The sequence below is a fragment of the Chionomys nivalis genome, chromosome 8, assembly GCF_950005125.1.
Source record: "Chionomys nivalis chromosome 8, mChiNiv1.1, whole genome shotgun sequence".
NCBI lineage: Eukaryota > Metazoa > Chordata > Mammalia > Rodentia > Cricetidae > Chionomys > Chionomys nivalis.
In genome coordinates this window covers 46,183,911-46,211,842 of record NC_080093.1, presented here as the reverse complement: position 1 = coordinate 46,211,842, position 27,932 = coordinate 46,183,911, and the positions used below count along the sequence as shown (strand labels likewise).

General features: G+C 53.6%; 1 protein-coding gene across 3 annotated transcripts in view; it reads right to left on the bottom strand.

The window, feature by feature from the left end:
- The window catches only part of Dagla (diacylglycerol lipase alpha), a 58,609-nt gene extending 32,043 nt beyond the window's left edge, over positions 1-26,566 (bottom strand). The window contains exon 1 of one of the 3 annotated variants that reach the window (XM_057777892.1): positions 26,445-26,566. The gene's annotated coding sequence lies outside the window, so the exon portion shown is untranslated. Of the gene's footprint in view, positions 1-26,151; positions 26,285-26,444 lie in introns of those variants that run through there. The other 2 variants (XM_057777893.1, XM_057777891.1) reach the window with 2 other exon arrangements.
- Between the last annotated feature and the right edge of the window lie 1,366 nt (positions 26,567-27,932).

Genomic DNA, 27,932 nt, shown 5'->3' with positions numbered 1-27,932 from the left:
GTCTCTGGTGCCGGTGACACCTCAGAGAGGAATTAGCACCTTCTATATCCTTAAGGGATCCCTAATGAGGTCGTTAATGAGGTGTTAAGTGGGCACACCAAGCATGACACCTCCCCTCTGGGGACCCCCACCCCCTGGGCCCAGCCTACCCTAAGCCATGTTCATCCCCACCTCCTCAGGCAGTAGGCCAGTCCCTGGATCTGGTCTGCTTGGCTGCATACTGTTCAAAGGTGAGAGAAGGCCTCCAGATGAGCTGTGTGTACCTCAGAAGGCTACCACCTCCTGGGTAATATAGCCATCTAGGGCACAGGCCAGAGGCTCAGGCTCTGGGGTTTCAGCCACTCCCCAGTCATCTTCAAAGCCAGCCAGATCGAATGACAGCAAGCAGAGCTCCTTCCCCAGGGAGCTGCTCTACAGAGCTCTGGTGACTTGAAGAACCAACACCCACCCCTACCCCCCGACTGTAGAATACGGGACCACCGTCAGCACAAGCCATGGCCCACTTGGTCATCTGATTGTCTCTCCTTCTTCCTGTACCAACTGAGGGAACCCCAGATGAAGGGAGGTGACCATGGCCAGGCAGGTCTCTGGAGCCTGGCACTCTGTGTCACTTAGAGCACACGACTCTCCCCTTGCCGGAGCTAGCAGGGAAGAAGGGTCTCCAGGAGGAAACTCTTGCCCTCAGGCCACAGCTTCCTTCATCCTCTCTCCCCCTCTTCCCTCCTACCTCTCAGTAGGACAGAGCTGGGCTCATCACAAGCTACACAGGCTTCTGAGAAGGGGTGGTGCCTGGGAGGCCCCTACTGTTGGGTGGAGCACAGGCTGGGCCTGGCACTGATCCTAGGGACTCTGTTTCTCAGCCATCCACTGGGCGAAGACTTCAGAGTGCAATGCAGGGGCCAGCCACTTCCTACGATGAGTCAACAACCATTTCCCCATCAGCCAACGGCTGACACTGATGACAGCGGCTTCCCTCGTGGGCTGGGGGTGGCGAGACAAAGCCAATTCTAAGTTGTAGAATGTTGAGAGCAGGCTCCGGGGGAGGTGGGAGAAAGGAGTGGGAGGAGAGAAGGGAGGGGAGGTTGCGATCGGGATGTAAAATAAATAAATAAATTAAGAAAGGAGAGAGAGTGAGCAGGCTCTGACACTGACAGGGTGCTTGGCAATATGAACTACACACACACACACACACACACACACACACACACACACACCACTTTAGGAACCATCCTCTTCCTTGCAAGCCTACCATGGAGCCAGTGAGATGGCTCAGCAGATAAAGGCACTTGCCACACAAACCTGATAACCTGAGCTTGCTGGAACTCACAGGCAGAATCAACTCCACAGAGCTGTCCTCAGACTCCATGGCAATGCTATGGAGTGCATGCTTGCCCTCCCGCATCACATACGCACCAATAACATTTTTCATTTGTTTCAAAGTGTATCATGATTCCTAAATGGCCTTTCAATAAACTTAAAGCTCTCAGGCACTGGCTCTAAAGCTGTCTACCAACAGTCCAGACCCCTGCATCCTGCCACAATCACCAAGACCCTCCTCTATAGCCCAATTCTTTCCTGTGTTCTTTCAGGTCCTGCTCCTGTCCAATCGTTCCTACCAATTGCACCTGGCCAGAGACTTTGTCCTCTCCTGTCTCCCTTGCTTCATGTGCTTCTTCTGTGGAGGGACTGGAGGTGTTTGGGTACCTGTCCCCAAGTTCCAGCCCTGGTGGTGGGTCAGCCTGTGGCCCACTTTCTGCAGATTTCTGGTGTGTCAATTTCACATTCTCTACTACATGGCAAGTTTCCAGGGAGAAAACTTTGGCTTCGGCCTGTTTCTGTCCTGGTCCGGGGGATAGGACCCAGCACTCTGAGCAAGCAGGAGGCTGAAAATAAGAGGCACTGGGCAGTAGGGTGCATGCTTCCAAGTCGAGGCTGCCTATGTGGGACCTGGATAGAACTCACGGAGTAGGCTGGACAGAGGCAGGGCCCAGCCTGTCTGGTGTTACCTTCCTTCCCAGAGGCCTTGCCCTTGATAACCAGGTGCCCACCCCTGCCACACTGTCATTTCTGTGGTTCAATTCCCGTGGTGCATCAAAAGGTGGAGCTGGGCCCTCTGCTGACACTTGGCAAGATCAGAGCAGGGCAGCAGCGGGGGTTGGCAGGCCCTGCTTCAGTCAACCTGGGGCCACTGCCCACTGTGGAGGGATGAGGCAGACCTCTGTGCTGGCCCTTACTGGCTGAGAGAGGTCAGTGGACCCGATCTTTAGGGAGCAAACCTTTAAAGGACCAAGCAGGTGGCAATGTGTGGGAAGGACTGGCAGGGCAGGAGGGTGCTAATGGAATGCCAATCTGGTGTCTTCAGACCAGACAAGGTCGTGGTGAGACCAGAGAGGCTAAGGCTCCTGTCAGGCCGAGACTCCTCCAGGGCTCAGGGCGGCAATGTGATAAAGCCTGCTTCCTCAGCAGGCACAGTCCTTTCCTGCACATCCCAGGAAGGCTCTGGAGTGGGGGATGGCAGTGGGGGGGGTCGGGCCTGCGTCATAGCTCGTGCTGGCTTCTCCACCCTCAGTGGCCGCTGGCGGCTATAAATACCTCTCTTTTCTCTGGATGCTGCAGGCGATGACCTAGAATCGTGGGCTTGGAGGCCTCCTGGGGCCCCCTCCCTGCTCATTTCGGATGAAGCCTGTCTGACCAGAACATCCTTGCAGCTGGAGAGTCAGCTCCCTCCCTACCTGAAGCAGGGGCAAGACCCAAGCAATGCCTAAGCCAGCCATGGGAAACCCCAAACCCCAAAGAACAGTACTTTGACTCCGATCCTCTTCACAGGCTAGATACTAAGGACACCAGGCCAAGAGATACCAAAGAGACAGTACCCAAGAACACTAGACACTTGAGATCTGCTGCCGATTGTACCACTGCCCCACCCTGGCCTTGGGCTCTCTCTCGAGCCCCACTCAGAGTGGAAAGCTCCAAAGTCACTGAATCCTAAGCCATCTTCTTGACCTTCTCGATCCCACAGTCTCTCTCTGGGGTTTTGGTTCAAACTGGATTCCAAACATGTCATCACCCTGAGAGCCTCTTTGGGACACCCTCCACTCTGTAAGGGACCTTTGGAGTGTTTAGCCATTGTTAAGACAGGTGGCCTCTTCTTCCTCCTACCTGGCAGTCTGCCTCTGTGGGAGACCTTCACTCTTAGAAGCCCAGAACTGGCTGATCAGGAGCCCAGAAAAGAAGGTGGTCCCCGGGCATGGAAGAGTAATGACACCAATTCTCACATGGTAGGGTTTGGTTCCAAGTTTCCTAGCTTGGGACAGGGCAGGCTTCAAGAGAAGACAAGGAACAGCTGACTGGGAAGGCCCAGGGCTGTATGAACACAGATGTGATCTAGCCAAACGATTCTTTCCTATAGCCATCCTCTATCCACTAGACAATCAGAGTGCCCACCACGTGCCAAGGACCTATGTGGGCAAGAAAGAAAGGCTGAGATGGAATGACGTGGGGCCAGCTTCCCATGGCACCTACAGTCCAGAAGGAAAAAGGGGACCCAAGCTAATATTCACATATGGCCAGGAGACAGAGAGGTCACACAGATCTGAGTGTGGCTGCCCAGAGAACATAGAGGTGGAACTGGGTCAAGCAAGACAGAGAGACCACAGGAGAGGGCCAGAAGGGACAAGCACAGAGCACACACCTCTACACAGGCTGCATGTCAGGAAACAGAGGGTGGGGCCAAGACCAGGTCAGCAGGGCAGGGACAGAAAGGAGGCTGAAGGGGCAGACTGGTGGGACAGCATGGCAGGGCCTTGTGGGACTTCGGCTGAGGCAGATGTGAGGCGAAAGAACATGTATGGTCCAGGTTCAGAGTCAGTGCACAAAACAGGGATAGGCAGGCACCAGGCTGGGCAATGGACAGCAGGTCCTGTAGGGGTGCCTTTAAATTGCAGGCCTGGAGCTACCTAACCCCACACAAAAGCACTATATTTCTAAAGTTCTGGTTCGGCCCAGTTCTGATTCAGGTGAATTTCTGTACAAGTATGCCAGAACATGCTCATGGCAGGTGCCACTCAGGCGTGGTCACGGGGTTCCATTCCCAAAGTATGCCCAGAGTTTGAGACATTTCCCCTGACTGGTCAATTCCTTACTCTTGCCACCCAGCCCTGACCATGATAATAACCAAGCAGGGAAGCTCAACTCAGGAGAAAGACTCAGCTAATGTAAATTCCACACAGGGAGGGGAACAGAGAGCAGATCTATCTGAAGTCAACCATCCACCAATCAATCCATCCAATTATCCATTCACTAAAACATACATGCATCTACCCATTCACCCATGCATTAACTCACCCATGCATATATACATACACTCAAGCATCCACCCATCCACCCACCCATCCAGCCATTCACTCAAGCATCCATCCATCCATCCTTCCATCCATCCATCCATCCATCCATCCATCCATCCATCCATCCATCCATCCAGCTAGCCAGCCATTCACTCAAGCATCTATCCATCCATCCATCCATCCATCCATCCATCCATCCATCCATTCACTCAAGCATCTACCCATCTACCCACCTACCTAATACTTCATCCATCAACTAACTTAAGCATTCAACTATACAGCCTTTATTCCACTATATTCCTCCTATTCCTACTCATTTCACAATGTCCATCATACTAGAAAGCACTTTCCCTCATGCAGGGCTGCTGGTCCTGTCTCTGCCTACATTCACCTCCTCTCATGCTGACTCACCTCTTTCCTAAACACAAGGCTTTACTCTGTCCTTCCAACCCTGCCCTTACGTCTTCACTTATTCCCCAACCCTATCCCTGAATGCCTGCCTCTCTTGTGTCATTCTGTTCCTAGTTCAGGGGCCCTCCCCTCGGGCCTGCCTGTCCTGTCTCAGTCCTTCCCATCACACAGGTCTGTTGCATTTCCCTCTCAGCACTGTGTCCCTAGTTTTCCATGTGGCTCTCCTACTGGGGTATGGCTCTCAAGGGGAAAAGGCCTCTCCTGTTCTCCCTGCACCCAGAAAATGGCCTGGCAGATGGAAGGGGCTCACCAAGGCTCTGCTGCCTGAAGGAAAAACCATTTCTGAGAGACACAGAGAGATGATGTACAGGAGCCAGTGCAGAGCTGAGCCCAGGGCTCTGATGCCAGGCTCAAGCTCTTTCTTTGCCAGGATGCCAAAGCCCAAGCCCAACTGGCCCTGCAGCAGGAACTATACAGGAGCTCATACTGGCACTCAGCAAGTGTGCTTTGGGCAGGGCAGGAATAATACAGTATCTTCATCCTATGGGAGAAGCTTGTGGCAGGAAAGGAAGGTTGAGTGATCTGCTTCTGGTGAGGTTCTGTTGCCTGAGGTGCTCCCCAACAGTGATTAAGTCTGGTACCCCCTCATCACCCATATCTGAGCCTGAGATCTTCCTGGGCAGCGTGACTTGTGCTACCTTTGTTAGGTATCTGGGAGAGAAGGAAGGAGGAACTCAGAGAAGAGTCCTGAGGCCTGTGTCCTCAGGACAAAGACAATCAAGCCCTCTTCCAATGGCAGGCCTGACAAAGATGCAATGGTAGCCTGCCTGTAAGCAAAGGACAGGACGTGGGGAAGACTATCTCTGGGTTCTTTTCTTCCCTGGCACCCTCAGTTTCCACGTCTTCAGCCTTAGCTTCAAGAACAAAGACCCCGGGAGACAGGGCGCTCAAGCCTGCTGCTGCCTTTCTCAGGGGCCTTGCCATGCCTTGGGTATTGTAAATGGAATTACTAACTCTACATGGCCTCCATTTCTGAAGTCTGACAGAACAACCCTATTCAAACCTAACACCTGTGAGTCCGTGTGATCCAGGCAAGGCTCTCAGCCTGGGCTCCTCTTCATATGATGAAGACAGAAGCAGTCATTGTATCCTTGGCCACTGGGAAAAGGAGGAAGAGCCCAAGCGTCGAGCCTGCTCTCAGGATGCTTACCCATTCTACCTCCTTCCCTGGGACTCTCACTTGCCCTCTGCCAGCTTGCTACAAGGAAGTGTTACAACGGCCACACCCCATTATTCCTGTGAATGCACACAAGACACACCCTGACATGGAGTGATAGGGTTCACCTTAGCTTCTCTTCCTCCCGCTTACCCCCAGCACAATCCCAAAGAGACCAGAGGAAGGGTTCGGAGGAGTTTTCACTCTAATAACCTCTTCCTTGGAGGCTAAGGGCTGAGAGAGGTCAATAGGTTGGTGTTGGAGCTAATGTTGGGTAACAGCTGGTTTGAGGCCCCTGTGGTTCGTAGGTGCCAGCCTTTCCCCATCATCTGCACAGAGCCTCTCATAGCTCTTCTGGGGCTTTGACAGGATGCATGAGATCACGTCTGGGAAATGCTCAGAGAGAAAAGGCCGGAGGGACAGAGGTAGGATTAATTACATATTAATGTGTTTATTTTATTAGCGCTTCTTTGACTGCAGGGGCAGAGTGGGAAACACACGCATGGGACTTGGGGTCAGTCAGCGTGAGTTACAACTGGGCCTGGTCACTGAACAGCTATGGGCAAGGTGCAGCCTCCTGGAGGCCCATGCCTGGAGAAGAGGAATAACAGCTGCGGGATGCTGGTGGAAGAGCGATTCAGACATTTCCTTACCTGTAGATGAGAATGCCAAGAGGCGCAGATCACAGGGCTGCTCATGGGGAGGAGTGATGGAAGGCACCTGGCACCAAGGTGCGTGAAAATGGTAACTAGTGGGCATTCCTTGCACCACTGGAGGACAAGGCATAGGAAGAAAGCTCCCAGAGCACCTCCGCAGTGTCTCCCTCCCAAGGCTAGCCAACTGTGCTTGTTACCAGCATGCTGAGACAACTCCCCCATCCCCATGCCCATCCTGGAATCAGAGAAATAGCTCTCTCTTTCTCATCCATCCTGCTTAGTCCTGGGCACCTCGGATCCCCACAGCTAGGAGCCAAAGGTTATTGCTGTCGTGGCAGGCTGCCTTCTTACCCTTAGCATGTGGTGAACTCTCCCAGGCCAGTCTGAATATGACCAGCAACCTACTGCTGCTGTGCCCACCTGGAAAGGCTGTTATCAAGTCTGAGCGAATGTGCTCTCCCAGCCTCCCTCGGTTTACAGAGCTCTCCACCCTCGGGAGGTAACAGCCTCTTGACGACAGCCTGCTGGTCCTCATGGCTCATATGGGCAGGTATCTAGTAATACAAAAGTTACAGGTCATAGCATTGATTTTGTTAAAGGTGACTGCAAAGCAGAATGGAAACTCAAAGACGGTGCTTAGAGTACCCATCTTACAGGACGGAAACCACTCAGCAAGGCTGGCCATAGGCAAAACTACAGGAACTGAGGCACCTGGCTGCTTGCCCAGCTAATGTAAGCCCCATCCTGGGCTGCCAGCTAAGGTTCCTCATCCTTGAATCTAGTTACTATTTACTTAACCTGTTCCCTTTGACCCAGAGGGTCCAGATCACAGTCTCAAGGAGCCAGAGTGGATAAGCTCCATCAGGCCAGGGAGGATGCGGGAAGGGCAGACCTTAAGGGGCAAAACAGCACGGAAGAAATTCAAGTTCAAGCTGCTGAAGTAGATTCAACTAAAAGGGGTGAAGTGAAGGTCAGGGATAGGATGGCTTGAGCCAAGACAAGCTCTCCTGCTAGGAGGAAGGGTACAGGCCTGCAGACTGGCCATTCCAGGACAAAAAGGAGCAGATGTGTCTGCACAGGGCTCCTGGCTCTGGCCATGTGTTTCTCTGTCCCAGGCACACAAAAGTCCCATTGATACTGGCCCTCACCCCCGTGTCCAGGGGTCAGTGCCCCAGCACAGGGCTCTGGGGGCCTCTTCTGCTCCTAGCTGACAATCCAGCTGTTGCTGCTGCCGCTACTGCTGTCCAGGCATGCCAGGCATGCCAGGCCTGGGCAATATGAAGTCACATGCTCTGCGCGGGCGAGGCCATGCACTGGCTGGGAGAGTGTCAGGGAGCACAGGAAGGTATGTGTTCATATACAGCACAGGATCTGCAGAAAAGTTGGGTGCCAAGGGGCATTGCCACCTGCCTGCCTCCCCTACTCGGTCCCGCCCATCTTCCAGAAGGGCAAATCCTTGGGCAAACAGTCAGACAGGTGCAAGAGGCAAAGCAAAAGGCGGGGCAGGAAAAAGTAAACAGCAAAGCCTCCGCTCTGCCTTGCGGACTGTGTTCTGCTGGCCCTGCCTGTAGAGGCCACTAGTGCCCCAACACTTGGCCTGTGGTGTTTGGAGAGTCTTGAAGAGCAAATTAGTTGCCTCCCTGCTGTGCACTCCTGACTATAGCGCCTGACTATGAAGGTGGGGAGGCAGCAACAGGAACAATGGGCAGGGCCTGGGGCCTCCAAACCAGGCTCTGACAGCTGCTTGCCACCCACCTAGGCCGCCACACATCCCCCTCAAGCTTTGTCTAGGGGACAGGGTAAGTGACTCCACAGGAGACATGCTGGAGAGGGGCAGGCTCACTTGGGCTTGGAGTCTGCTGAAGGACTTTGAAAAAGTTATAACTGGCCTTGGGGCCAGTGATGCCCACCACTCAGAACCTTCCAAGTTAATTGGATGAGTCCTTGGCATGTGGCAGGAGAGATAATCTAAAGAGAGACACTGTGCCCCACCCTTTGGCTATCAGGCTATAAGAACAATAGTCCCCAAAGAATTAAAAAATGCCCCTAGGAATCTTGTACTGGGGGAAGAGAAAGGCGGAAGCCTGGTGTCAGCCAGAGAAGAAACTTGCTTCCTGGGAAGAGATTTCACACAATTCTGACCATCTTGCAGAAGCAGAGCCAATGACCAGCAGGGCCACACCCTGATCAGAACTGCTTAGTTAGGCATTCTCTTGTCTTCTATTTAAACCTATGCCTCCCCACAACACACGTGGAGGAGACACTGGACCCTTCTCTCTTCTTCCCCTCCGTATGGCTGCGTTGAGCTCTCCTTTTCATTACTACTTGTCTCTAACTGGCCAACAGGGAACAGATGGTCAATCTAGCTTGTTGGGTCTGCCAGAGCTCAGGCTTTGACCCTAACAACTCCAATAACAGACAAAGGGTTCAGCACACACAAGTCACTCACTATGTGGATGCTCAGCCCAGAGCTGCCTGTGGGGAGTGGGTGGACTGGGAGCAGGTTCAGAATGAGGGGTAGTGCTGCAGGGGTCTAGCATGCTCACCCAGCTGTTCTTGGACCCCATGGGCAGACAGTGCCAACACCTGACCACTGACCTGCGGCTGTAGGGCTGGGCAGGAGGAAAGGATAGGCCATATCTACTCCAGTGTCAGAGGCTGCTCTTGCTGGCCTCAAACCCTGGGCAGAACCCCTAGAACTGAGAGAAATTCCTGCCACTCCCTTTTGTAGCTTTGACTTGAGGCTCACCCCAACCTACATGCAAACAGAGAGCAGGCCATATTCTAATGGTTCAGTAGAGGCAACAAGGTCTTCTTTTGCTCCATGTGCCTCAGTGGGTGTGTTGCAGGCAGGGTTCTTCAAGCCTTCTATTTTCAGCTCACAATGCTTTCTCCAATCTTCCTGTCTACAGAGTTCTTCAAGTTTCCCAGATTCAACCTCACCATCCCCTCGAAGACACTGTTGGGGCCCACCAACCCCTTAGGTGGAACAACGGATGCTCCTCCACCCTGCACTCCCTGAAGGCTGGGGGCTGCTACAGGACAGGGCCGCACGCCCTGCGTCTCCATGTCCTTGGCATCTAGTACAGAGCCTGGTGCCTAGCAGCTGCTCAAGAAATGTCAAGCAAGGCCCCAGCTCAGCTCCTTGCTCCTCTCAGATCACGCTGCCAGCACACTTGGCCAAGAAGATTCAAAGTCGGCTAGCAGGAACCAGGACGCGACTGTGTCCCTGAGCTGGGGAGTTTGAGGCTTCTGCTCCTTCAGAAAGTGCCCACCTTGCATGCATCGAGCCTCACCCACCATCACAGGCAGCTCTGGGGACGCGAAAGCTGCCTCCCCATCTCCAAAAGCAGAAACCAAAGTTAACAGGGGGTGAGCAAGGGAGGTGCACCGGAACTGCAGGGAGAAAGGCAGTTGTGGCTACCATCTGCTGTGAGCAAGATGTTTGGAGAACATGCGCTCCTAGCTCTGAGGTCTCCCAGCCAACTTGGGAGGGTGGGGTGGCCCCTCTGCAGATGGGAGCAGGAAGCTCAGCCAAGACCTGAGAAGCCACCGAGGGGTGCTAGCTAGGGCCATTCCTACCCATCCAAACTCTGTAGCCGCACCTGCCTGACCTTCTGATTCTTGAGCATATGGGGGCCAGGATGCTATGGGCTTTGGGGAGTCAGTTCTACACTATGACAACGGTAACTTAAACGTAAGGGCAATAAGGATCACAGTATCAGCTGATGCTAACTGAAAGCACAGGTGCTTGTCTAACTCTCTTCCAGTCACTCCCATAGGAGAAGGGCACAGAGGGTCCAAAAATTGTGACCAGTCCCTGCTCCTCCCTGTAGTGGAACTTGGCTAACTAGGACCTACCCAAACAAAGTTCTGGGGTCCTTGACTTTTTTAGAACAGGCTGGCTTCGAACTCACAGAGATCTGCCTGCCTCTGCCTAATGATTGTTGGGATTAAAGGTGTGCACTGCCACCACCCCGTCCCTTGACTATTCTTTAAAGCCCGAGAAGCAATAAACAAAACACCTTGACAGAAAGGAGCCTCCTGGGCCACTGAAGACCTGTCACAGGCCGCATCCGCTCAGCAGCAGGAAAGAAGCAAATCCAGAACCCAGGTTCCTACAGCCTTGCCCCACCCTGGTACAGGACTGGCCTCACCTTCCTGTCCTCAGTGCTGCTTAACTTACCACAGAGGGCTACCCTGCCTCCATGCAAGCAACTTGACACTGTGCTCACTCACTGGGAAGAACCGTCCCAGCTGGGACCTGATGCTCCTGCATGTCCCCCAAGTGTGTGGTCTGCTTAGGTCACAGCTGGCTTAGCCTCGGTGCTTCCTTCCCTAGTTGTGGGCCAAGCTGAGTATCAGGTTAGGCTTAAAGCTGATCAACCCTGGGCTTGCCAGCCTCATTCCTGCCTGGGACGCCTCACCACTGTGCCTGTCCTCAAGGAATCAGCAACCTTTGGCCCAGATGTGCAATGGACGTTCAGATACCTGCTTGTCAGAGGTGCTGGCTCTGGCACCTGACCAACAACATTTTTCACATGGCTGGACAGATGGGTGCCATGACTGAAGCATGCCAGGGTCCCAACTTCCACTCCTAGAGGCAGCCATCTCCACAGCTACGTCAGGGAGTCAGGGGGCAGCACCCTCCCCCATTGGTAACAGGAAGACAGGGATTCTGGGGCTAGTCACCCAGAACTGCACATTCCCCCAACCCACCCCCCAGCTCACCCCACGCAGCACTGCTGCCACCGCCCCCACAGGACTGCTAGCAAGCCATGCACTCCAGTGCTGTCTGCTCAGTCCTCCCCCGCCCCTCCCCACACTATGATTGCGACACCTCTGTCCTACTGCCTGCTGAGGGAGGCCTGAGGATGAACTCTGGGTGTTTGAGAACCAAATACACAGGACCTGTAGGGTTCTGGCGGGGGTAGGGGAAGACAACAGTGTTCTCCTTTCTCCTAGGGGTCCATGGCCACAGCTAGGTCACTGGGCTGACCCCACTTCCTGTCTCTCACAGTCCTCAGCCTGGCAGCCCTGTCTGTGTCTGGAAAGGGCCCTGAATCAATGGCTTCCCTATTCCCTGGTCTCTTCTCAGGGCCAGGGCTAGGAAGGCCTTTGGCCTAGGAGTTTTCAGGAGCAGCAATGCTCAAGACCTGAGCCTAATTTGTTGCATGATTGGAAGCAGGGGTGATGGGCTCTTTGGCAGCTCTGGAATGTTGTACTGACTCTATTCCCCTCACCCCATCCTGGGACTAAGTGTGAGTTGCTGTCACCACCCAGACACCTTCACAACTCCTGTCTCAGTGGAGGCACAGCCAGGCCTGGGTGAGTCAGCCAGGGGAGTCCCAGCTTCAGCACCCACCCCTGGAGAGGCTCCGCTGACACCTATGAGTGGAGTATCCAGCCCCTCCCACACAGGGTGAGAGGAACACCCGGGCTCCCTCACCCCATTCCTGCTCCCTGAGAAGAGAGACAGACAGGAGGGGCAGGAGAAAGTCGTCATACTGCACACCGCCGAAAAGGTAGGGCATACGGCTGCCCTCCTAGAGCCGTTAGCCCTTCAGGCTTGGCACATTAGTAGAGTCCTTGGTGGCTCCGCAGTGCCGGTACCCTGGCCTCTGAGGACCCTGCTTTGCAGGTTTTGGCACCTGTATGGCTCCAGAAGATGATGGAATGGGCACACTACCTTGTTCTTCAGGATGGAGGGAGGACTAAGGTCCAGACCAGAGGGCCACCCCATCCCCTTTCCAGGAGATGAGACAGAGGCCAAGCAGAAAACAAGGCCAGGAGAGAACCAGGCAGAGCCAGCAAGAAGCCCTGCTTAGAAAAAAACAGAAAGATGGCCAGGCCTATAAACCCACTAGACCAGTTGGTGCTGGAGGTCACTGGCTACCTCCCGCGCCTTGCTTGACAGTGCTATAGAGATTGCTGCCTTTTGCAGCTGTAACATCCGGCCTCAGAGCCGGGCAGTGGTGGTGCACGCCTTTAATCCCAGCACTCGGGAGGCAGAGGCAGGCGGATCTCTGGGAGTTCGAGGCCAGCCTGGTCTACAAGAGCTAGTTCCGGGACAGGCATCAAGGCTACAGAGAAACCCTGTCTCAAAAAACCAAAAAAAAAAAAAAAAAAAAAAAAAAAAATCCAGCCTCAGGACGCCCCTTCCCCCCACCTCTACCCTTTTCTGGTTCGGCAGTCACATAGGGAGGGACCACTGCCTCTGCCTAGGTAAGAGAAGTGGGGTAGGGAGGATGTTCTGAGCATGCTCCACCCACAGCCTTGGATGGCTCAAGGCCCAGGGCAGGAGAGCATTGGAACATATGGCCGGGGAGCTCCCTCCCAGACCAGGAGGCATTGGACACACTCTGCAGGACCTCAGAAGATGCCACAGTCCAACCTCCAGGAGTTCTCTGGTCAGATTGACAAAGAAAGTCAAGGTAGGCCACTGAGTTAGTTACAAAGCAAGAGACCTCCGAATGGGGTCAGTGCTCAGTCAGGAGGCAAAAGAGGCATTCAAGAGGGAAGATGTATGTCTGGCTCATACTTCCTCCCCTCATTCCACCTCAGGACCAAATGGGAGATACACCTTGCATGGGGCCCACTCTCTGCCACCGCAGCCAGGAGGCCCCAGAGCTGAGCACCTCCGTTAGTTCCCCCCAACCTTCTGAGTCACATGCTAAAGCAGCTCTTCTGGGCTCCAGTGCACACTGGAGAAGACACAGAGGCCCAGGGGCTGCTCCTACAGCTTCTTGAGATCACATGCATGCTGGCTGTTGCCTGGGCAGGTATTAGAGACCCTGTCGGTGGGCTGTGTGCTGTGATAGGTAGCTGGGAAAGCTCCCATTTAGGCTTCTCCAGCCCTTGCTAGCTGGGCTTGATCTTCAGCTCCTGCTGGGCTTCCCCTTTCTTGGTTCTTCCTAAAGCTGGGCCTCTTGTACTTCTGGGGCAGGGAAGTGGGTGGTGGGAGATCCAGAAACCATCTACTGCATTGAAAGAAGACTGAAAACATGTGGCCATATAAATCTCCTGGGTTACTCAAATGTCATGAATGGCTTTCTCCTATCCCTTGCCCGGGCGCCACACACACACACACACACACACACACACACACACACACACACATCATGAACTGAGCCACTTGATGGGAAATAGTAGTTCAAAGCACCAAGTCTCAGGGCTATTGGGGTGCTGGAAGTGAGGTCTTTTAGAAACACAGCCGACCACTGGAGCGCTTATAAGGCAGCTCAGACCAGGAACTAAAGAGAAAAGGCAGGGAAGACGCCACCCACAAGATCCAGGAGGCCAACCTCAGGGCCAGGATCACTCAGGTACCCTGGGTCTCTCAGTGGGTCTACAAGGTCTCCCACTACTTACCATATCCCTATGGCCACAGGCATGGAGGCCTATATACCAGAGACAGACAGCCCTGATCAAGTCCTTGTCTATCTAAGGGACCATGTGTCAGCAGCCATACAAACCTGGCAGCTGGAACAGTCAGGAGAGGTCTTCTCTGGCAACCTAAACTGCTCACAAGACCAGACAGTGGAGTAGGAATGGGAAGACAAGCAGTTCACCACAATTCACCACAGAACAGAGCAGAGCTATGTGTGTCAGGCACAGTTCAGGCCTCTCCATCCTCACAATCTACAGACAGGGGTCTGAAGCCCAGGGACACACAGCTGTGGGTTCTGCCCTGTCATAAATGCCACTCAAGTCTCATCTGTTAACCTTAGAATGCTCTATGAGCCTAGATTCTGGGGTTTATGTTTGGGCGCCCAGATGGCACGTCCTGATGGAAAATGAACTGTACCGTGTGAGGGGGCTTTTGGTTGTCTCTCCTCACACTTTCCTCCTGTATAGCAGACAGGAGTCTCTACCATTGCCAGAGGAAACAGAAACAGAGAGCAACAAGAACTAGATCCGTGTGATGGACAGGGAGCGCTAGGACCTGGAGAAGGTGAGGGCTGGATAAGGTTACCTCGGCCAGAGTGCCACATTCCTGGCATATGAATCTTCCACTAGTCAAGGTGGCCCCTTGTCTCATGCTGGGTGAGTCTTCTGTGTCCCAGAGACCCCGGACCAAACATGTTTATGTCACATTTTCCTCCTTACTATGAAATCATGTTCACTATGGAAAAACAGAAACCACCACCACTAACAATAAAAGAACCGGAAGTCGCCCCCAATCCCACTAGGAAAATTAACTATGAACAGCCATCTAGTCCTTTGTTTTCTCTGTCCAAATATAGTGTGTGATGGTTTCTGCTGGCAGAATCTAGAGTCAGCCAGGAGGCAAACCTCTGCGAGAGAGTTTGGAGACTCGGTACCTGAGGTGGGAAGGCCGCTCTTACTGGGGGTGGCACTGTTCCATGGGCTGGCGGCACAGACTAAGGAGAGACAGTAAGTGGAACACCAGCATCAGTGTCTCTCTGCTTCCTGACTTTGGATACCATGTACCAGCTGCCTCAGGCTTTTGCGGCCACGACTTTCCTGACATAACGGACTTGAACGATGAGTCAGAATAAACTCTTCCTTCCCTGAGATGTCTTTGTCCAGTATTTTAAAGAAGCAATGCATGGGGCCACTGCATCTGCCACTTCTCTTCAGGGAACTAGAGAAAGTGAACTCTGCTCAGCAAATGGTTGTTCACCCCCTCTCCTCCACACAGCAGTATTCTGGAGCCTATTCACCCAGTCCCTCAATTCCCCTCTTCTTGCTGGGAGGAAACATCTGAAGCAAGCCTAGGGAATATGCCTCTGGGCTCCAGGCTTTGATGGCAGGACAGGGCTAGATCGTGTCTTTTTGACAGGTGAAGTTTTCCTGCTCTCTTGAGCTTGAGGAGCCAGGGTTCTGCCCCTCACCCAGCTCTTGGGTAGTGGGTGACTCCCAGAGATGTGCAGAGGGGAAGAGCAGAGCTGACTGATAAATGCAAATCCCCAGCCCCTCCTATTTCCCCACCCAGCAATTCTGAATCAGTGAGTTGAAGGTGGGGCCCATGACTGTGTTTAGAGGAGCCCTGATTTAGAGAATGGGCCCCAACAGGGCTGCCATCTAAGCAGGCAGAAACTAAACATTCATTGTTGGGCCCTGCTAGATTCTGGGTTCCATCTCAGAGACGTCAGGTGGGGGTGCCAAGTAACAGTCTACTCTCTTGCTTGTTCCACAGTGGGGCCACACTCAGGAGCGCTGAGAAGTACCGATGTAAGTACTTGTGAGAATACCAGGCAGGGTCGAGACCAATCATCACCCTCCCTAAGGGTCACACACTGTGCCTTTACTGCCCAAACCACTGTCCATGGAGCAGCCACAGCCCACCGCAAGTTAGAAACTCAGCTTATTAGAAATACAGATCTGGGTCCATCTGGCCTGAGCCAGAGCCTACATCAGCAAGCTCGCCGCATGACATGTGAGTGTCCCAACAGCACCATACCCAGTCCTGGACAAGCAACCCGAGAGTGCATCCCGTGTTTCCCCCTAGTGTTCTCAGAGGTTCAATCATACCCATTCTTCAGGCAGGAACTTCAGCTAAGGCTAAATGACTTGGTTAAGGACCCAGAAGCTGCAGGAGGAACCCCACATCAGAGCACTCGCTACTCCCCAGCGAGCTCCAGTCCCACTTCTCCCACTGCTGCGGCCCAGCTATAAACCAGGGTCACAGCAGCGGAGGGAAAGTCAAATCAATGGCTCTGCAGCCTTCCCCGGACAGCGGACAGCGGAGCTGGAGCTGACCCCCGCTGTCTGTCTGGAGCCCTGTTTCCTCCTGGCCCACTGTGCCTGCAGTCTGCAGCTCAGAGCCAGGGTGGATGTCCTGCCTCCAAAGCTTTCAGTCTCTGCAGACACAGTTGGGGACAGGAAGTAGGATCTGGGGCAGAGGAACCAGGAGCTCAGTTTGGTCTAAGGACATTCTTTCTTCGCAGTCAGACCCAGTTCTGTGTGCCTTTTGAAAGGAAGTAGAGAATAGCTGTGCTCAGCCCAGCGAGGCTGGCTTCTTTCAACATTCCAGTTGCTGCCATTTCCAATTACAACTTCAGAGGGCTCCTATAATTTATACATCCCAGGATGCACTGCTCCAGCTGCTTTATGATGGGAGTTCATTACACCATTAAGTTTAAACTTTTATAAAGTACTGAGCAGGTGGTGGGCTGGGCGCCCAGCTTAGTTACCGCTCCCAGAAGTCTGCTGAATGGGGTTCACCTGGGGAAGGGAGGGGGCAGGCTCTCTAAAGGGGCCAAGAAGCAGAGAAGGCGGCTCCTGAGGTGCCCAGAGCCTCCATTAGCCTGTTTATTAAACTGTATAGTATAGCAGGCAGGCAGCAGGGAGAACAATCTGGAACAGCTCAACAGCACTGGCGGGGGCATGAGGGGTGAGAGGGACCATACTGTGTGAGCCTGAAAAGCGCTGCCAGGACCAGGGAGGTGTGGGGTCTGAGGAGGACAGGACTGGAACGCTCAGCAACAAGGCAGCTACAGATGACAACTCAGCCTCCACATGGGGAACAGACCTAGGGCTTCCTGAGAGTGAAGGAGATAGGTAGGTCTTCTCAGCAATGGGGGATACAAAAGGAGGACGGCTAGCCCCTGGTTGACAACGTCCTCCCGGGGTGTGTGTGGGGGGGGAGATCAATGCCCTGAAAGCAGGGGCCAGACAGATAGGAGCAGCAGAGCTGTGGCTCCCAACAGGTTTCCTGGACCATCCAGGGAAGCTGAGGTTCTACCTTAGCCTCGGCTGTGGAACACCCAGAGCTCCTCCTAGGCGCTATGCGACAATCTTGAGTGCAAAGGGGATGGATAAGGGTCCAGACCACAGAAGCTGCTAATACTCTGCATTAAATGTGACCCTGAGTTTGGAGTCCTTTGAACTGGTTCTGGAAGGACACATCAGGGAGCATGTGCTGTAGCTGCTATTACTGCTATAATGTCGTATGTCAGCCACTAAAGGAACCAGGAAGAATCTGGCTTCCTCATATGCCTCCCAGCTCCACACAGTAGTCCACCACACAGTAGTCCACCACACAGCAGTCCACCACACAGTAGTCCACCACACAGTAGTCCACCACACAGCAGTCCACCACACAGTAGGGGCTCAGCTCTATGACAACCTTTTTATCAACAGTCTGATCAAAATGGAAAGGACCCTTGAGAAGAATTCCTTGGCTCAGCAACAGGAAAGAGACTCCATGGCTGGTGTTCCCAGGCCTATCTGGCTCTCCTGACCTTCACATCTTTCTAACCAAGAGGGCCTTCTGCCTGGGACCTCAAGGGGCAGGTTGTGGTGTCTCCAGCCACTGTAGAGGCTGTCACAGCCAGGCTATAGCTATGCTGTGGAGCCCAGTCCGGCTTGCAAGCCCATCATCCATCATCACCCAGCCCCAAGGTGGCGGGAGGGCCACATAGCCTTGCTTACAGGAGCCGAGAGAAACTGGCTTCCCCAAAGGCCTCAGGAGAGGATTGTTAGACAAAGGCAAGAGCCGGATGGAAGGGGTGCCAGAGGGAAGCAAACCAAAATAGGAGAGGAACCAAAAGGAGCTGGGGGTTGGGAAGGCCAGCCTCAGAGCAGGCTGGGATGTGAACAGAGTGAGACGCCAGAGGGGGACCAGCAAAACAGTGCCAGTTTGGAGAAGACGTCCAGATGCTGGCAGGGAGGGATGCCCAAGAGGCGTGGCTTGCACTGAGGAAGGGTTTGGGTCATCTAGCTTCAGAGGAGGCACAGCACTGGGAAAAAGAGGGTCTTGGCACTGGCCTTGGCTACTAGAACAATAGAGAAAGATCACGAAGGTTACTGACAACACCTAACCAGCATTGGGCACCTGTCATCCTAGGCCCTGGGCAGGAATTCCTACACGGTGTCGTTCTATACCAATATGCCACATTCCGGTAGATTCCCCCTACCCCTATGTTGCAGAGGAAACCAAAAGGTCACGTGACCTGCCCAAGGAGTGGTGTGTTACAGTGAAACTCTGTTGTAAAGTGGAGCCCATGTCTGAAGGCTACATTATTTAAAAGCCGAGAGGATGAACCAGAGGCAGACAGTCCGAGGTACTCAGGGGTGGCATACTCTTGGTGCCTGTAAGTCTCTGAAGAAGATGAAGCAGACAGGGTACTGAGGGGTCTAGGTCCCTGCAGCTGAGGCTGAAAAGGCTGGAATTGTCCCCTCAGCTACCAGTCCAAGGCTGCCCAGCCACTTTGTATCCTGCAGAGAAACTGCAGCAGGGCAGCTGTCCCAGGACAGTAGAAGAAGCTATGAGAGCGGGGGTAGGGCTGCAGGGCGTGCCCGGGGAGCCTGATGTAATCCCAGCGTGCAGAAGGCGGAAACTTGGGAACGGCAGGCTGCGCGGCTGCAGATTTCCAGCGAGCTGGGCCAGGCCTGCCTCGCCCCCACCCACAAGTCGGTCCTCTGCTCTGAGGCCCTGGGAGGATCAGTGCAGAACCGTGCAGAGCCCTGTGGCCTTCCTGAGAGAGCCCCTGCCAGGCGCTGAGCTGATGAGAAAGCCGAGGATTCCTAGCTGACGCCCTGGGAACCCTGCCATGCAGAGTCCGGCGGTGTCCTGCTTCCGGGATGAAAGGCTCACCTCTTTCCCAGGCTTCTGCATATTTTAGGGGGTGGGGTGGAAGAGATCTAGGTGGCGGCTTAGCAAACTATCTCTCTTCCTTACTAAACCCAGCCTGAATTGACCTAGTTAGGATGCACATGGAAACCGAGGGGAAACAGGGCCCAGAATCCTGGAGAGTCCTCTCACGTCACACAACCAGGGCCCAGGTACTTCTCAGGAAACCACTAAACCTAGGCCAGGGCTAATGACTCTCTCACGACTTCCTGCCCCTTTTCTGGCACCACAGGGTTCTGAAGTTTCCGGCAGCTGGCAAGATTCTCTCAAAGCCTGTCTGGGTAGCTTGGAGGTGGGTATACACACGCTTCAGCTTGAGTTTCGGTGTCCAGCCTTAAGCACTATTGGTATGCATGCCGGGGACCTCACAGGCAATCCTAACCTTTGTTTAGCACACTGTCTTCCCAAGGGCCCTTCCCACCCAGCTTCACCTTTAAACATAGGACATCCAGGACAAATATCCTTTCTGCTGGCCTGAAAACAGGGAAACTGAAGCTCGGAACTGACAAGTAACTCATGCACAGGTCAGACAGGACAGAGGGGTGTGCTATTTGATAAATACAACATAGTTGGCTGATGGGGTAGAGGAGTCCCAAAGAGACTTAAATACCCTCAAATCCAGCAGCTGAAACTTTAGCAAGTTTCTAAACATCATCTATAAAAAGGGTTCATGTCACCTGCCCCTGGGTTGCTGAGGACAAAATGAACTAGGGAACAGGGAATGCTTAGCCTGGTGCTGGCATCTCTGCTCAGCAAATGTTACATCACTAGTTCCTCACTCTTCAGAAAGCAAGGGTGACCAAAAGGAGCCAGATACACTCTTAGGGCTGTCTAGAGAGAGTACAGTTCAAAAGAGCATGAAGAAAGGCTTCCTGTAGGAAGAGGCTTGTGTAGAGCCTGGAAGAGACATGACAATGAACTCAACCTGTTCAAACCCTGGTTCCTGATCTGGTTGTCAGTGTATCCCTGAGCTGGTGACTCAACCTCTTCAAGCCTTTAGTAAAATGGAGCCTTACAGGGATGGAGGAGTGAAAGGGGTACCTTTCAAGCAACAAACAAGATCCTCTCTTTCTCAAGCTGGCATTCACAAGATGAAGGTTAATATTATTGTTACCATTGATGCTGTTGCTTTGAAGTAGGGTCTATCTACGTAACCCCAGCTACCTTAAATCTTGCCATGTAGACCAGCTCATCTCAAACTTGCAATGATCCTCCCGCCTCTGCCTCCTAAATGCTGAGATTCCAGCTGTGGATCACCACACTCAACTCCTTACTGTTATTTTGTGGCCCAGCAAAGCTGCCTGCACACACACACTAGAATCCTCTAGGACCTCAAATATACAAAAATTGGAAAACGGCAAGTGGAGGGTCCTGTCCCCAGAGGGAAAAAAATGCAGTCCACGGAGCCCATCCCTGACACGGCCTGTCCATCAGGGCAGCCACGACAGGGAGGTACAGGGTATATAGTACATAATGAAGGACCATCAATAATGAATTAATCACAAGTGAGTCCAGGAACATCAATCATAAATTAATGAAATGGCTCCATGAGAGACCACGACAAGAGCCTACTGGGGACGAATTAACACGGGACTCTTATCTCGGCTTCTCCAGGCCCCAAAGAGACATAGCAGCTCCTTGGCTAGGAAGACCTCCAGGTGAGGGGATACTTCTCGGAACAGCCTCCCCCCAACACAAGTGCAGACAAGCCCTGTTCTCTTCCCACCCAGCCCCCAGCTTGGAGAACTCTCCAACACTGAAAGGGTTTTGATGAAACTTCCCAGAATAGTAACCTCCTGGGCTGAACTCAGGCAGGCGAAATTTCTAGGGGTAATTTGGTGAGAAAATTATTTTTAAAAAAATGCCTAGAAATTAAGTACTAGGAATAACTGAAGCCCTCCATGGGCCTCAGAGACAAGGACAACCTTGAGGCCAGTGTCAACAACCTCACGGGGATCCTTGAGAGCCTCTAGATGACACTCAGGCCTGGTGCCACCCTGCTGGGACCCACCATCTCAAAGTCACAAGGGAAAGAGACTCCAAGCCCTGTGCAGGTTCTCCTGTCCCTTCTTCATGCCCATCTTCTGGAGACCAAACCCACAAAGTCTGTGGCCTCTGTCTCCTCCATCTTCCATACAGCTTCACATCTGCTTCGTCTCTTCACACTGAGCTTCTTGGGGAAGCCACGACCTTGCTCCAGCTTTCCGCTCTGAACCTTCATGTTCCTGTTCATCAGTAGCCCGGGTGCCACTTCCAGGGTGGTGGCCCCAGGCCTAGATCCTCACCCAGGACATTTCAGTGATGGCCATGTTTTACACAGATGGAAAGCCAACCTCTGCCCCTACCCTCGTGGTCCTGGGCACCCAGCTCTTCCCTACCTTTCCAATCATGGCTTCCGTTGCTTTTACTTGCTTCTGACTTGTGCACTGTGCTGGCCTTCCCAGACACATCCACTATTGTGGTTTATCCTCCCCCTGGTCCTAAGGGCCTGGGTTAAGAGCCAAGACCATACAAATCTCCTTTAATCACAACATTCAAATTACTTCCCCTCATTTAACCTCCTGAAGCACCACTTCTGGAAATTTGGACCCCTTGGGGGCAGAATCTACACCTTCTTCTCTAGAGTGCCCAACTTGTCTTCATGACCCTCTTTGACCCTAACCCACAGCTGGTTCTCAAGAAGTAACTACCACTGTATCCAACAGAGGCATCTTTAGAGGTGATGCTACTAAGAGGCTCTTCCAGGACAGGATGGCCCTGCCACCTCCTTATCAAGTATCGGAACCAGCTCTCCCTCTAGTCTCCTTCTAATCTATTCAGATCAGGATGTCATAGTTTTTGGTGGAATAGATTCTGACTAGAGCTCCATGGCTCCTGTCTTGATCTCTGCTCCACCGACACTAAAGGGTGAAATTCTTACAGTTCTGCTTAGTGAGAGGTTCGCTGTCCCTGTCTTACAGATAAGGAAACTGAGGTGTGGAAAAGTACCAGTACAGAAATCTAGATCTGCCCGCAGCATCTAAAGTCAGAGTATCCTCAGGCTATGATACTATCTGGACTGCCACCATTGGACTTCCAGGTGCTGGAGGAAGAGGTGGGAGGCAGGTGTGAATCACCCCCCAAACTCCCAGGTCACTGCATATGACTTTGAGAGCCAGGCTCTTTCTAAAGAATACTAGGGAAGCAGAAAGGCTCCTCAGCAGACACCATCACAGGAAGCATGAAGACCACCCCCCCCATCCTGCCCATCGGGTTTCACTGCTCCCTCCTTCTGCAAAACCCCACTCCACACACCCACTGACACCAGGCCAGCCAGACACCAGAGCCCACAATTCCCACGCCCCAGCCGCTCACACCCCCTCAGCCCTCACTTCCCACAGACACACTTGCAGGCACACGTGGCTCCACACATGTGTACTCTCTGAGCAGCCCTGTGGTGGGAACATTCCTGCCCGGCTTTCCTCAACCACAATCTGCTAAACACCTCATGGAAACCACACCTTTACCCTCAGCTGCATTGGTGCCCACTACATTATCTCTCCTAGGTTCCTAAGCAGCAAAGTGGACCCCACCAAAAGTCAGCTCCCTGTCCAGGAAAGCCATGTACACCCAGACATGTCCCCATTCAACCCAGCTCAAAGAGGTATCAGTAAGGAAAAAGAGTATCGAGATAAACATTTTTCAGCCCTGCCCGCTGGTAACCACATCCTCAGATGTCCTAGACTCCGCGGTTCAGAAAGATTTATCTTCCCCTGACCACACACTCATTGATACTTCCCCAAGCGCTAGTTGCCCAGTCTGCTGGAGTGTAATGTTAAGCTATTCTGGTGAGAAATTGAACTCAGATGGAGTGCTGACCCAACAGGTGATGAATGCAGAAGTTCCCTACTCTGCCCTGGAAAGAGGGAGAGGACGACGGGCAGAATGTCTTCCAGAAGCAGGCCACACCTTCAGCTGCTGCGGGCTCACCAGGGGATCCTTCCTCTGGTCAATAACCTCTGGTCAGTAAGACTAGATATTCCTTGGCACCCCTCAGACCGAGCAGTTGGGCATTGTGACTTACAGAGCAGTCAAGGAAGGAAAGGATGCCAGGAGCTGAGTAAAGCAACTTTTACAGAAACATGGACAGAGAAAATGGGGGTAAACTGAAGGCTAGAGCTAAAAACCTCAGTTCCAGAGGTTAGCCTGCCCTCAACATCTGCTTCTGTTACCAGACCCCTGCTTCTGCTGAATCGGTCAAAAGCCAGCTTCTCTGCACAATGACCAAGCTGGTTACCTGGCTAAGCTCCCTACTTTTTTCAAACCCTGGGGACAGCACAAAGAACTCAGCTCTGCTTTGGGGGAACAGAGGCCAACTCCTCTCAGCATCTTCTGATCCACCCCACCTGCTGCCCAGCTCCACTGTGCAGAGTCCCAGGATCCCAAGCAGATGGCAAGGGGTGGCTGGAAAGGGCCCTGGAGCACCAGACCATAAGGCTGAGCCACAAATCAGAACACACGGCGGAGGTGTGGAGGGTGAGCTGAGGGGACCTAAGGGTTGAATATTCACAGCAGAGAGGCTGAAGGCTTCCTCCTTAATGGATCTGTTCTACAGGGTGCTTTCCAGGCAGGGGGTGAAGTGCCAAGCACTTCCTCCTGGGAGGTAGAAAGGCACTGCAGAGAGCATGTGGATGGCCTGGGACGCCCCTCACGCCAACCTGGGAACTGCCAGGAAAACACTCGCCACATCAGGCTATGTCTATGTGGCAGCTATCGGGACAGAGTGAATCCTCCAACGTGGAAAAGTCAGCTCACCACACCTTTTACCTGTGGTTCAGCACTGCAGCCTGGATAGGAGGCAAAGCTGCGCCTCAGGGAGAAGTTTTTGCAATGAATTGTTGGCCACGGCAGACACTCAGAGGGATAGAAAAAGGCCAAAAACAAAGCAATTTACAGCCTCCCTCACCTTCCCCACCTGGAAAGGGTGTTCAGTCAGAAGTGGATCATATCAGGATAGATGCCTTGGGACTTCTTACCATATTTATCCAGCCTTGGAGTACCCCTTAAGGATGCTCACAGACTCTTTTCCTCCTCCATCATTCACTGTCCCCCACCCCCCAGCCATACAGCTTCAACCTCTCTCACAGGACCACCTGCCCTGAGCCCACTTAGCAGCACCCTGACCTAGTTCATTTTCTTTAGGCCATGGCTTCCAGAATGCTGACATAATGCTCCCCACTCCCATACTCAGAAACAAGGGAAATTCTCAAGAGAAAACACACTTTCCGAGTCTCCCTCCCACACAGGTACCCTAGATCTGTCAGCCACAGGCACCTCCCAGACCTTCCCAGATAAAGAGGTGTGTCTTCCTCTCGTCCGGGCCACTTCGGCAGAACTCTGAAATCGCCATGGCCATGTCCAGAAACAGAACCGTCCTCAGGAGACCTGGGGCCTGGTTCCGGCTCAGCAGCTGACTCACGGCGTCAACAGACCCCACATCCCCCCACCAGGAGCGTGTCTACTCTGGGCCTCAAATTCCCTAGGACAAGCCCTCGGCCTTCAGCTCCCTTCCTCACCAAGCACACTCCATCATTTCTGACCGCCCTGGTCTCTTGCCCTGGTCTCTTTGCCTGATGAGAACCCCTCACCTTTGTACAGCCTTTCACTGCTTATGGAAGCCTCCCTGTGCAACATCTCGTGCCATTGTGACCACTGGGACCACAGTGTGAAGTGACACTCAGAGGTAACAACAGCTGCCCAAGGTCACTCAGCCAAGACTGGAATTCGAGTCATCTGGCTGTAAAATACAATGAACCATACTCCAACTTTAGGGAACTCAGCTCAGTTCCTGCAGGTGAGGGAGGCTTCTCCAAGCAACCCTATTGGCAAAGAAACACCCTCCCCATGAAAAGCTCAGCTCTTTGCTTCTGCCCCATGCCTTCTCCCCAAGAAACCCATAACATCCTGAAGTCTTCTCCAACATCCCAAGACTTCTCTGGGAGGTGGGGGGGGGGGCGCGCAAACTCTGTGAAGTAGCATGTGGCACTGAGAGGCAGGCAGGGAGGGAGGAAGCTCTCTTCAAGCTTCTCAGAAGATTGGTAAGGACAGATGCAAACCCAAAACACGCCCAGTGCCCACAGAATCATCTTCCCCACAGCCCTCAAAAGGTCCTCTGAAACCCAAAGAGACAACTCCCAGAAACCCAGTAAGAGCCCCATCAACTCAGTGAAAAGAAAGGGTCCAGGAATGAAAGCTAGATGGTGAGCCGCATGGCTGCGTGACCTGCAGACACGAGCCACTTCTCTGCACCTTGCTGATTCGCATCCGGTCAGAAGCAAGGACCACCAGTGAGAATAACCTATTCCTCCCATCTTCCACAAAGTGCGGAGGATTCCTGAGCCCAGTACAGGTTCATAACCAGGCAGAGCTCGACCTAGGGCCACAATCAAGAATCTAATGGTAGACTAATCTCATGGTGTCTCTCATTCTTGTCCATTACAAAGAACACCAATCTTCTTCCAGTCTTCTGCCCCCAGGCCAGCATACCCAACAGGCATTAAAACTGAGCCCCATAACAGAGGCATTGCCCCTCCCGATCTCTCTGTCAAGACGGGTGTTTACCCTCCTATCTATCAGGGTCTGAGGGCCACCAAGTCTCCCCTCACAGTGCTCGTCATTCCAGGGCACTGTGCTAAGCCAAAGCCATTTCTCACAGCTGGGTCAGAACCACTGGTCATGCCCAGGACACTGAATCTTCAAGCCCCCAGGATCATCACTCCAAACCATGTCAAGCCCAAGGCCAGAACCATCCCAACATCCAGGCAATGGCAGCACTTCCTCACACCCATGCCCTCCTCAGCACCATGGCCCAGCACTAGCTAGCCACCCACCCCGCACCAGCTGCGTGCATCACTCTCCAATACAGAGGGTGCACCCTCTTCACACCTGGGCGGCCACCGCCACACCAAGGCGGGGGGTGAGTCTTCTGACACCCTTGCCGGGAAAAATCACGCTGCCCGTGCTGAATCCACGTTGCCCACGCCCGTGCCACGCGTGTCATCATTCTCATGCCGGTGGCCCGGGGCTCCGCGGACCTCACACCTGCCATAGGCGCGCGTGGCAGCCGCACCTCCGCCCGCGGACCTGTCGGACGGGCCACCACGCGCAGTGGACACTGCCCAGCCCGCCCCGCCGTTCGCACCGCGCCCGTGCCCGGGGCTTGGCCCGGGCACCCTTACCTCCCGCCCGCCGCAGGGCTCGGCCCGCCGCGGCCGCTGCGACCGCCACCTCCATCCTGGGCTCCCCAAGGCCCCTATTCACTAACGCTGCTTCCGCAGGGCGCCGGCGCCGGCGCGAAGGCCGCCTCCGCCCCCCGGGGGACGCTGCGTCCTTTACGTAAACCCCACTCCGCCGCCAGCGGTGACCATGGCGACGGTCGTGGGGCGGCAGCGCCCCCTAGTGCCAGGGAGGGGAGCGGCGCTCAGGCCGGAGCTGGCGGAGCCTTTGCGGGAGCCCGGCTCCCCGCGCGTGGGGGCGGTGGGCGCGGGACTGAGGCCTCCACGGGGGCTCCGTGGGCAGACGAGAGGGGTTGGGCCGCAGGCACTGTACAGGGGCACGGGGGCTGCTTGGGTTCCCCCTCCTTCGGGCCCCGCGTGACAGGATTTAGCGTGGGAGAGGAAAAATAGCAAGTAGGATCACCGGAGAACTGGTTCGTTTGGGGGGAGGAAAGGAGAGAGACTGGTTCCACCTCCTTCAAGGAACCTAGCAGCGTCTTGAAGAGTTGGGATACACATCTTTATCTATGTCCTCCCTTCTACCCCACCCTCTTCAACGCCTAGCATCGTGCCTGACAACCAAAGGGGAGTTTGATCAATTTTGATTTTCTGGTAAATGAAGAATATCGCCCCTCCTGTTCTCCTTCACACACGCCCATTCATTCACGCTGCAAGTCGCTCAACACGCCTTCCTGAAAGCTGCTTTTTAGCAGGGGCACGGCTATACTGGTGTGCTCGGTTGAGTCTGAGGAGCGGGTGGGTGCCGGCCTGCCCTTAAGGATCTCTGGTCGCTGCGGGAGGCACATAAGAGAATCAACGTTGCACGTGGGGCCTAAGCTGAGAGCTACACCTGCTCAGAGGGTCAAGGGTATGAGTGGATCTAGAGGTCATGATGATGCAGTCAACCAGGTCCCAACGATCCGGCAGAAAGTCATGAGAGGTGAAAGGGGACTAACACAGAAAAGTCTCTAAAATGTTTCCTGGGCCCAGTCGTCATCCGGTGAAATCGGGGCGATTGACTGGACATCTGGCTGAAAGTGAAACCCTGCGATCAGGACAGACTTCCCTTTGTTGTAGAGGTTCCGCCCCTCACCAGGTGATTCAGAATTATTTATGGCTATTTCAAAGGCAAGCTCTGATTTAGGTAAAGAAAATGGGAAATGGGAACAAACACCTCAAGGAATTCAGGAAATACAAGGATTTGGGGGAGACCTTGGTTGGAGGTCAAGGACCTCTTTCTAGATTGTCATGATTCATTCAAATCATTCCGTCAGTCTGGTGGTGGTGGCATAGGCTTTTAATCTCAGCTTTCAGGAGGCAGAGGCAGCTGGATCTCTGTGAGTTAGTGAGTTCAAGGCCAGCCTGGTCTACAGAGTGAGTTCCATAGCTACTGAGAAACCCTGTCTTGAAAAACCAAAACCAAAAACCTATGAACAAAAACAAAAAAACAAA